We start from the raw sequence: 9,420 nt of genomic DNA, 5'->3' as shown, positions 1-9,420 counted from the left end.
TGTGTATTTAATGTTATTTTGGGTAAGAGGAGCTTTAAACAGCGAAGATCTATGCAGATTTTTCAGACATCTTTAGTGACTAAAGGTTTTGTAGGAATTTTTATTCAGCATTCGTATTTTACATCGTTGATTAACCCTTTGAACTCGAGTGGCGGCTGAGAAGCGACGTTATTGTTTACCATTTGGTAAATAATTAATCGAGGCTCTCTCGAAGCTGATGTTTCACAAAACAGGCCTCCCATGGATATCTAAATAGTTTGAAAGAACCAACTTCTTGTATAATATAAGAATACGTTAAATGTTGAAATAAAATAGCTATATTTGTCAATGTAGGTATGTATGGTATGATTTATTACCGCGTCAGTTTTAAAAAATTTCATCCATTTTCGAGGAATTACTTGGGATCTATTTTGAAGGCAATAAATTACATTTTTTAGCACAAGCAAATAACAAGGTTTGCTGCTTTCCTATAAAAAAAGAAGATCTTTCAGTGCAAAGGGTTAATGTCACTGAAAAAATGCAAAGACACTCTGCAACGCTCATTCTCATCCTTTTTTCCCCATGTACTATCATTGTTTAAATTTGCAATAATTCAGAACTTTCATCTCGCTCCCCCTTTCCAAGCAAGCAACAAAATTCTACATAAAAAAAAAATACATCCGTACACATTCAACGATAATGGTAAAAAAAAAAAATGGAGCTTCGTTCTTTTCTCCCTAGCCTCTTCGAGCACGCTTATTAAAGCTATTAAAGCCACAATTACGTTTCATCGTCCGCGCAAACTGCTCCCCAAAGCAAACGAAATTAAACGTCATCCGGAGGCTCTGAAACGCTCTAACGAGCCAGAACCGCTGAAACTTCGTTCCGTACAGAGAGAAATCTGGTCGATCGCGGGCCTGTCGACGGATTAATTGGATCGAGCCGGCGGTGAACTCGCGATTATAGACGAGTGTCTCTCCGAAATTTCGACTCTCTCTCTCTCTGTGGGCGTCTCGTTCTGGTATCGTCGGCGTCGCGACGATCTCTTCCCACTCTGATTAGACGATGGGTTGTTACGCTGCTCGAGGATTCAACCCTCGGCGACGCGACGCGTCGATACTTTGCATAGAAATTGCCTCGACCCAATTCACCAAGTGACTAGAAGCATCTCGAACCCTAATTCCGAGCTCATGCAAATGCGGACCTTAATGGCGAACGTACTTCACAAGCCGTCGAGTGGTTCTTACCGATTGATTGAATTTTACACGAGGAGGATGCAGATTTCCAATTGGAAATTTTTGAACGTTACTACCGAATCGTTTGCATCATTTCTGTGGAAGTTTGCAAGTTAAATTTCGTTAAATTCTGATATTTTTCTTTCTCTGGTGAAATTGGCACCAGGTACATTTTTTTAATCTTCAGTCAGGCTTTGAGATGGTGGGGTTCGTTCAGTTGTAGTCTGTTTAGAATAAAAGTGTAATATATTGTCTCACTTGTGACGAAGATTAACCCCTTCACTTGCGATTCTTTTACCGACTATACATTGAAAGGTATACTATTTATTATTTTAGCACTGTGCGCATTATTTACGATTTAATAATTCTCAGATTTTCAAAATTAAAACTAAATTTGGAACTAAAGATTTTCGGTTTGCAAGGGGTTAACAAGTAAAAAATTTCACTTCCAATTTTAATTCACGATTCATTTATTCAACGTACAAAAGTCACAAATATTTAAAAAGAGATTATTCACCACTATCGTAATCACTGAAAAAATTAAAAGAAGAAGACAAAGGGTTAAGTTGAGAAGTCAGATTTAATTTTAACTCCAACTTTAATTCACTATTAATGCACGCGATTAATTTATTTAACTTACAAACTTACAAATATTAAAAGAAAAATTATCCACCACTATCGTAATCACTGAAAAAATAAAAAAAAACAAAGGGTTAAGTTAAGAAGTGAAATACAATTTTACCTCCAACTTTAATGGACGATTAATGCACAAGACTCGCAAGCACTGAAAAAAGAAGGCATCCAGCCCTGCCACAGCCGTTAATAGAATAAAAGAGAAAAGGGTGTAGGATCGCAGGAAAAAATGACGGTAGATTCGATGAGCCAGGTGTTTCAAGGAAATCTGAATCTCGTTTAAATGACAGAACGTGCACACTCGCAAGATCCTGGCAACGTTCCCTCGGCAGATCGCAGGCGCATAGACACTCCGATTTTTGTTCTCAGCTCGCATCCACGAGACGAATGCCTCCGCATCTCGTCTGCGTGGAGACTTTCACCGGTTCTCCATTGTCCCCATCGTTATGCCGGCTCACACGCGCCGTTGCATACGCACAGTGGCTTTCGTTTCGCCTTTCGGTGTGACAGAGCCAGTTCATTCAGAAACTCCTTTGGATCCTCTCTTCGACGATTTCTTTCCTCCCGGTAACATTCACCAATCTGTAAAACAACCCAAAAAAAAAAAAAAAAAAAACGAAACGCAACGTTCTCAAATCGATTTCTTTACATCACTTCCACTTGGATAAACGACGACGTTCACTCTGAAAACTACTCTAATGCCCAGTTGAATATTACCACCTTTTAAGCATGGTCACTCTTTCAGAGTAAAGTCGTTTAGAGATGATTTTCACCGTAGGATAAAAGGGGTAGAGAAGCGGTCGTAGAATTTTACCTACCGACAAGTGGATCATCGGTAATTTTACTCGAATGGAATTTCTAAAGAAATCCAAAGGCGCGCGACTGATCGCCGGAGAGAGAGTCGTCTGTTCGACTTCACGTTTGACTTGCTTCCAACCTCGTTTCTCACGCGTAAACGGGGGGGAAAACGATTCGCGGGAGAACCGCTCACCTCCGGGCCATAGTCCTTTTCAGACTCGCAACGGGCCACTTGTCCCTGTCATCCCTGAAATTGCATTGTTGCACGCGAACAGAGGGACACCTCGTATTTTAAAACACCGTCTCTCGTTTACGTATACTCTCTCTTGTAGCCTCTTTCAACGTTCGCGTCGTTTCGAACGTACTGAAAATTCTTGGTGCGACGTTTAACCCTTTCGCTGCTATCGGCTTTCAAAATTTCTTAGCTTTTTGGCGCACTTCTACGTTAATTTAACCGTTTCCCTGCCTATCGGCGCCTTGGAAATTTCTTCGAACTGTCCTATCGAAGCCTTTTGGCGCACTTCCATATTAACACGTTGACTGCCACGTTGGTCACCCGTGGCCGAAGATTTCCTCGATGGAGCCATGGTGATCATGGGGTGCCTCGAATGTTTGGAATAATTAAAATAAGACGAATGCCGTCAACTAAAAATTTTCGACCATAATAGCTAAGTAGAGGTTATTTTGAATTTAAAAGAAAATAATAATAATGAAGCATAATCAGCATAATGCTTAGAATAATGAAAATTTGCTTGTGGCCCCCTGAGAAAAAACGTAAATCTAGCGTGGCATATCAACGTGTTAATTTAAGCCTTAATTTTGTCCTCTGCACTCTTCCACGTTAATTCGGTAAACTAAATTTGAATACGGCTGAAAAAGAAAATTTCGCGGCCATTGTGGAACATCCGGCTCTGTTACGCGCGTTGTATACTAAAATCCGCGTGTACAGAGTATCACCGTGTTATCACCAAATAAATATTATATTGTAAGAATATAACCAGTGTTATCGGAGCCTTTTGCCTCACTTCCATTTCAAATTTAAGCCTTAACTCTTTGCGATATTCCCCGCAAGACGTTGTTACCTTCCAAACTCTCTGTGGACCCTTTGCCCCCAGAAACGGGAGAAGGAAAGAAAATAATACGCACTCAGCTTAAAGAAACTCGTTTGAATAAAATTTATACGTTTCTCAGGCAACAATTCCGGCCGATAAGGCTACCATACCTGAGAAAAATACCACCGCGAAGAGTTAATTTTCTCCTCTGCACTCTTCCACGTTAATTCGGTAAAAGAAATTTGAAAACGATACGGCCAAAAGAGAAAATTTCACGGCCGTTGTGGAACATCTGAATCTGTCACACGCGTCGTATACCAAAATTCGCCGCGGCGAAAGGATTAAGAGAATGGTACCTTTCTTCTCGACGAAAAAAAGACACAGCTCGTGATCTCGAACAATTGGCTGGATTCCGTTCGACGAGGACTCTTAAGGAATTACGAACACGTAGCGCTGCACTCGAAGTGGAGAGACCTCGATTATTCCGGAGCCACCTGCGAGATAACGAAAAACTCGGTCGACGATTTATCGGCAGTAAATCATGCGGTAAAAACATTGTTTCGACGTAGGGAGGGTCCACTGGTACCTTTAACAATGCAGCCAAGGAGAGCCTCGTTTTATTCGAGGCCGTCGAGAGTTCGACGCAGGTTCAGGATGAATGACGAGATACGGGAAGAAAGAGAGAAGTGAGATCGATGAAACTTTCATCGAAAATCCGATTCGTCGGCGAGAATAGAAGACACGGTTGGTGGGTTTGGTTTGAAAATAAAAATTGTACACGTGAATAGAGTGGAGATATTTTCCCGTGGTCGTAACGATGAAAAGACGGATTTAAGCCTCGATTATACGAGAGGCCATTGAGGGCGAGGCGATCTTTACCGGAGGGAATAAAGCTTGGAACTCTGGCCAATCGGCTACCAATTGCGACAAACTTTCCCAGCTATTTTCTGGAGATGAGTTTCGAGCTGGCTCTGCTATCGCGGTTAATCCTCCGGGTTGAGGGGTATCGAGCTCCTCGAAACTTCTGGTATTAGCAGCTTTTCTGTACATTTATTGGTCGGTGGAGGAATTCTTTTCTTTTCTTTTTTTTTTGACTCGTCGACGAGAGTGTTGCGATATTGCAATATCGTCTGCTAATATTTGCTCGTTTCTAGTTTGAAAAAGTGTGTGTTTGGAACACTGTTTCGTCGTTGTCTCAACGCCATTGTCTAATTTGTTTCTTTTTTTTACTGTATAAATTTTGTGTGTAATTCTTAAGCATTTCGGTTTGATATGCGCGCTTCTGTGAGTAGATTTATGACGAAAATTTTAGTATTTATTTTTCGCAAACTTGAAGGAAATGGGATGCGATGTTATTGCCACGTGGCACTCGGAGAAGCGATAATCTTAGCGTAAAGAAACGACGAACGCGGCATTTTTTGCATAAGTACCGCTGACACTAAAGAAGTTAAGCAGTTTAAAAATGGAGTAGAAAGGTATTCGCTATCTGAAGTGTCATTTTATATACCGATTAGAATCCAGCAATTTAATTCTACTTTTTCCATATTTACACTCGGCCATTCGAGAATTTCATAAACTAATTATATTCTATTTCAAGAAAACTTTGCCAAATTTCCATAAAATCGTGAAAATAATTTGTAATATATCATCAAAATCCAGCAAATAGTTACGAGCAAATAACAGAAGAGATTCGCATTTCTTTTTTTAATTTCCATGTTTTCCATATTTACACTCAAACAGTCGACAATTTCACAAACCATTTAAATTCCACTTGAGGAAAAAGATTTCTCAAATTCCCACACAATCCTTAAAAAAATGTCTTCGAGGTCTGCCACATTTTTTCGCAGGATCGCGACCTCCACGCGGATAGTCGCCGGCAGCGGGGCGCGTAATGTTGCGTAATACGCGTAATTTCAGGCGATCGTCGGCGCGATAAAGAGTTGGCGAGGAAAGAAAGAAGGAGATTAAAAGGAGGAAGACGGGGGAGAACGGGAAGGATGAAAGTGCCGGTTGGCGGGACACGCGGTTTCGTAATAGCTCTGAATGGGAAGAGGAAGAGGTTGGCGAAGAGAGGAAAAAAAAAGAGGAAAAAATGGCTGGTGGAAGTCGCGGGTGGAAACGAGAGAGCCGGCCCCCCGTCTATTGTTTGTCACGGGCTCTTGACGCTTTGCCGCGTGTGTTCGTTCCGCAGAACGCTGGAACAATCGTCCAGGCGGCGAATAATCGCGGCCTTGTTCTCGAAGCTCTCGCGGAAACCTTGACGAGAGGAAGGTTAGAAAAGTGCCTGCTGATGCAATTATCTTTGCCCTTCTGGCAGGTTCCTCTGATTAAAAGACGAGGAAAAGGGAGAGAGAAACGGAAAGAAAGTTGTGGCGGAAGTGTGGGGGATGACATAACTGTGTATTTTATCCGTAGATGATTCTGTATTTTCAATTTTGTTTAGAATTGAAATTTTTATTGGAAGTGGAACTTCGTTTATGCTGTTCCTTAAAATGTGACTTTCTTAAATACTGCGTGGGTCATCGGTGAGCCACGGTGGACTTTTAACTCTCAATATTATTTAATTGGCACAGAATTATTACGTGTACTGCAATCATACCGTGGGTCATCAATGACCCACGTGGTGTAGTGATACGTTTTCTATTCGCTAAGTAGTGTGCTGCTATTGAAAAATGATATGTATAGTGAATGTGTAATAATGACGTGGGTCATCGGTGACCTTTGAAATTTTTATTGGAAGTGGAACTTCGTTTATGCTGTTCCTTAAAATGTGACTTTCTTAAATGCTGCGTGGGTCATCGGTGAGCCACGGTGGACTTTTAACTCTCAATATTATTTAATTGGCACAGAATTATTACGTGTACTGCAATCATACCGTGGGTCATCAATGACCCACGTGGTGTAGTGATACGTTTTCTATTCGCTAAGTAGTGTGCTGCTATTGAAAAATATGTATAGTGAATGTGTAATAATGACGTGGGTCATCGGTGACCCACGCGGCGTAGTGAGAGATTTTCCATTCGCAAGGTAGCGTAGATCATCGGTGGATTGTCATGTATAATACCGTGGGTCATCGATGACCCACGTGGTGTAGCGATACGTTTTCCATTCGCTAAGTAGTGTGCTGCTATTGAAAAATAATATATCTAGTGAATGCGTAATAATAACGTGGATCATCGACCAGATTGTCATGTACGATACCGTGGGTCATTGATGACCCACGTGGTGTAGTGATTCCTCAAGGTAGCGTAGATCATCGGTGGATTGTCATGTATAATACCGTGGGTCATCGATGACCCACGTAGCGTAGTGATACGTTTTCAATTCGCTTTCAATAACGCGGATCATTAGTGACCCATGGTGACCCACGTATAATATACTGCTATTGAAAAATAACGTGGACCATAATCTATAATGCAATAATACCGTGGGTCATCGGTGATCCGCGTGCCCTAGTAATACATTTCCCACTCGCTAGATAACGCACTGCTATTGGAAAACAACATACATAACGAATGCAATACGGTGACTCACATGGCATAGTGATACCATTTTACACCCGCTAGATAACGCACTAGCGTTCAAAAATACCATACACAACGAACGCAATAACGTGGGCCATCAGTGGCGCACGCAGCCCGAAAGGAAAGTCACATAAAATTGCCTCAGCGTTCAAAGTGTTGATTAACCTAACCAACCCGATACTACATTAATATTTCCATCGTCACGTTCCACACCCTATCGAACCCATAGAAGCTCCTCCACCTCAGGAACGTCATAACATTAGCAGCGCTCGTTGCTCGTTTATCAAACGTCACACAATACAGAATCAGAAGAGGCAGATGAATGTGTCGTTGGATCGCATCCAGATCGCGTCGAGACGTCGTATCTCAACGGAAGATCGTCGCTTAAATCTTCGCCAATATAGTACATACATACCATTGCCTCGTTGGAAAGACTCGGCATGGACAGCAAACGCGATAAATCGAAGGATCGGAGTGCAGTGTAACTGGTGGAGGGACAGTGCACGGAACGAATGGCGATTTTACAGCCGAATGTTGGCGCGGGGGGAAATCCTTACTGGGCCAATGCGGCTTTACAGAACGGAACGGACGTTCTCTCGTTTCCCACTTTTTAATTGGCCTCGCGATGATAAATCCACTGTGCGCTCGCCTTAATTGCGTCCGCTGTACTTGCATCTTTCGGACGATTTCGTTGATGATACGCTCGAATTTTAATTGATTGATCGTGGAAATTCTGAAGTTGAAAAATGCCCGTGAAATTGCTGTAATTCTTCCGTAACTCCGTTTCTTCCGTGTAGAGAGTCGAACACGGAGAGAAGTTTATCCTTTTTAACCCTTTCTCCGACGAGAACACCGCGTGGAGAAATTAAAGGGTTGAAATCACACTTGAAGACCCACATCGAGTCTCATTTCGTTGAAAGATACATTCGTTAATTAAATAATATTTGCGATATTTTAATTAAAATTAGTCGTCCAACGCGAGGTTTCTTTTCTCAAATAAAAATACTCGAAATATCGAAGTTTCCTTTGCACGCTTTATCACGAGACGAAGATTTCTCTAATTAAAACGTTCGCTCGTTTCGTACTTCCTCTAGAACACACCAAACACGCGTAAATAACGAAAAATTGTCCCCGTCTGTACGTCGATTATGCTTTCAGTTTCAAGGATTTCCTGGCGAAGAAAGGGTTAATGACATAAATCTTTCCTCCCTAAAATTTATTACTCTAATCGATGTATATTATTCGAAGAGTACGTTTATCCCTCGAGAAAATCTTTCAGCGTTCGACTGATCCGATCTATGGAAACAGAAAATGGCGAAACACGGTTTTAACGTCACGATCCACTCCACCTGTGTTGTCCCTTAACAGAGTGGCGGCGGAACAAATTAATATCCCCGATGGGAAATGTTTCTCTCGTATTTATTATCGTTCGTTCGTGTCCCCCCCGTTCGAAGAGGTGCAGGAAAGAGGCGGCGTGAAGCGGGGTCAGAAAATGCCGCTAGAAAATGTGTATTGCGACCCAGTGACACGACGAAGATCCCGGCAACCGTTATCGCGTGCTGCCGCCGCTTTTTCTCCGCGTTTCTGCGACACGTTTCAGGAATGCGAGGACGTTATCGATGCTTGGATAGTGGTTCTTGATCTTGGCTTCTCCCTAACATATGGCCAAGCGGCATGCTAGCCCCGGGAAACCACCGTCGATGTCCCCTGGATCCGAATTCTTACCCTTTCGATTCGTGAAAATTTTCACGAATTTTCCGAGTTCGGTGCGGAACTTGCGATATTTGGAGAGGTTTCTTATATGTTTCTTGGGACGGTGAGACTTAAATGCTTTTTGCGAATTTTTGGGAAATTCCTTTCGCGATCTTTAGTGCTTTTTGCAAATTTTCAAAAACTTTCTTTAGCGATATTTAATGCTTTCGCAATCTTTAATAATATTCTCAAATTTTCAGAATTTCTTTCGTCACCCAAATCCCTCTCGCGATCTTCAGTGCTTTGGCTAATTTTTAGAAAATTTATTTCACCCTCAAAATTTATTTCGCGATATTTAATATACTTTTTGCAAATTTTCAGAAAATTTCTTTCGCAATCTTTAATGCTTTTCGCAAATTTTCAGAAAATTTCTGTCATCTCCCAAATTACTTTCGCGATCCTTAGCGATTTTTGCAAATCTTTAAAAAATTTCTTTCGCAATCTTCA

Source organism: Habropoda laboriosa, unplaced genomic scaffold (assembly GCF_001263275.1).
Source record: "Habropoda laboriosa isolate 0110345459 unplaced genomic scaffold, ASM126327v1 scaffold257, whole genome shotgun sequence".
Classification (NCBI taxonomy): domain Eukaryota; kingdom Metazoa; phylum Arthropoda; class Insecta; order Hymenoptera; family Apidae; genus Habropoda; species Habropoda laboriosa.
This window is presented reverse-complemented; position numbering follows the sequence as displayed.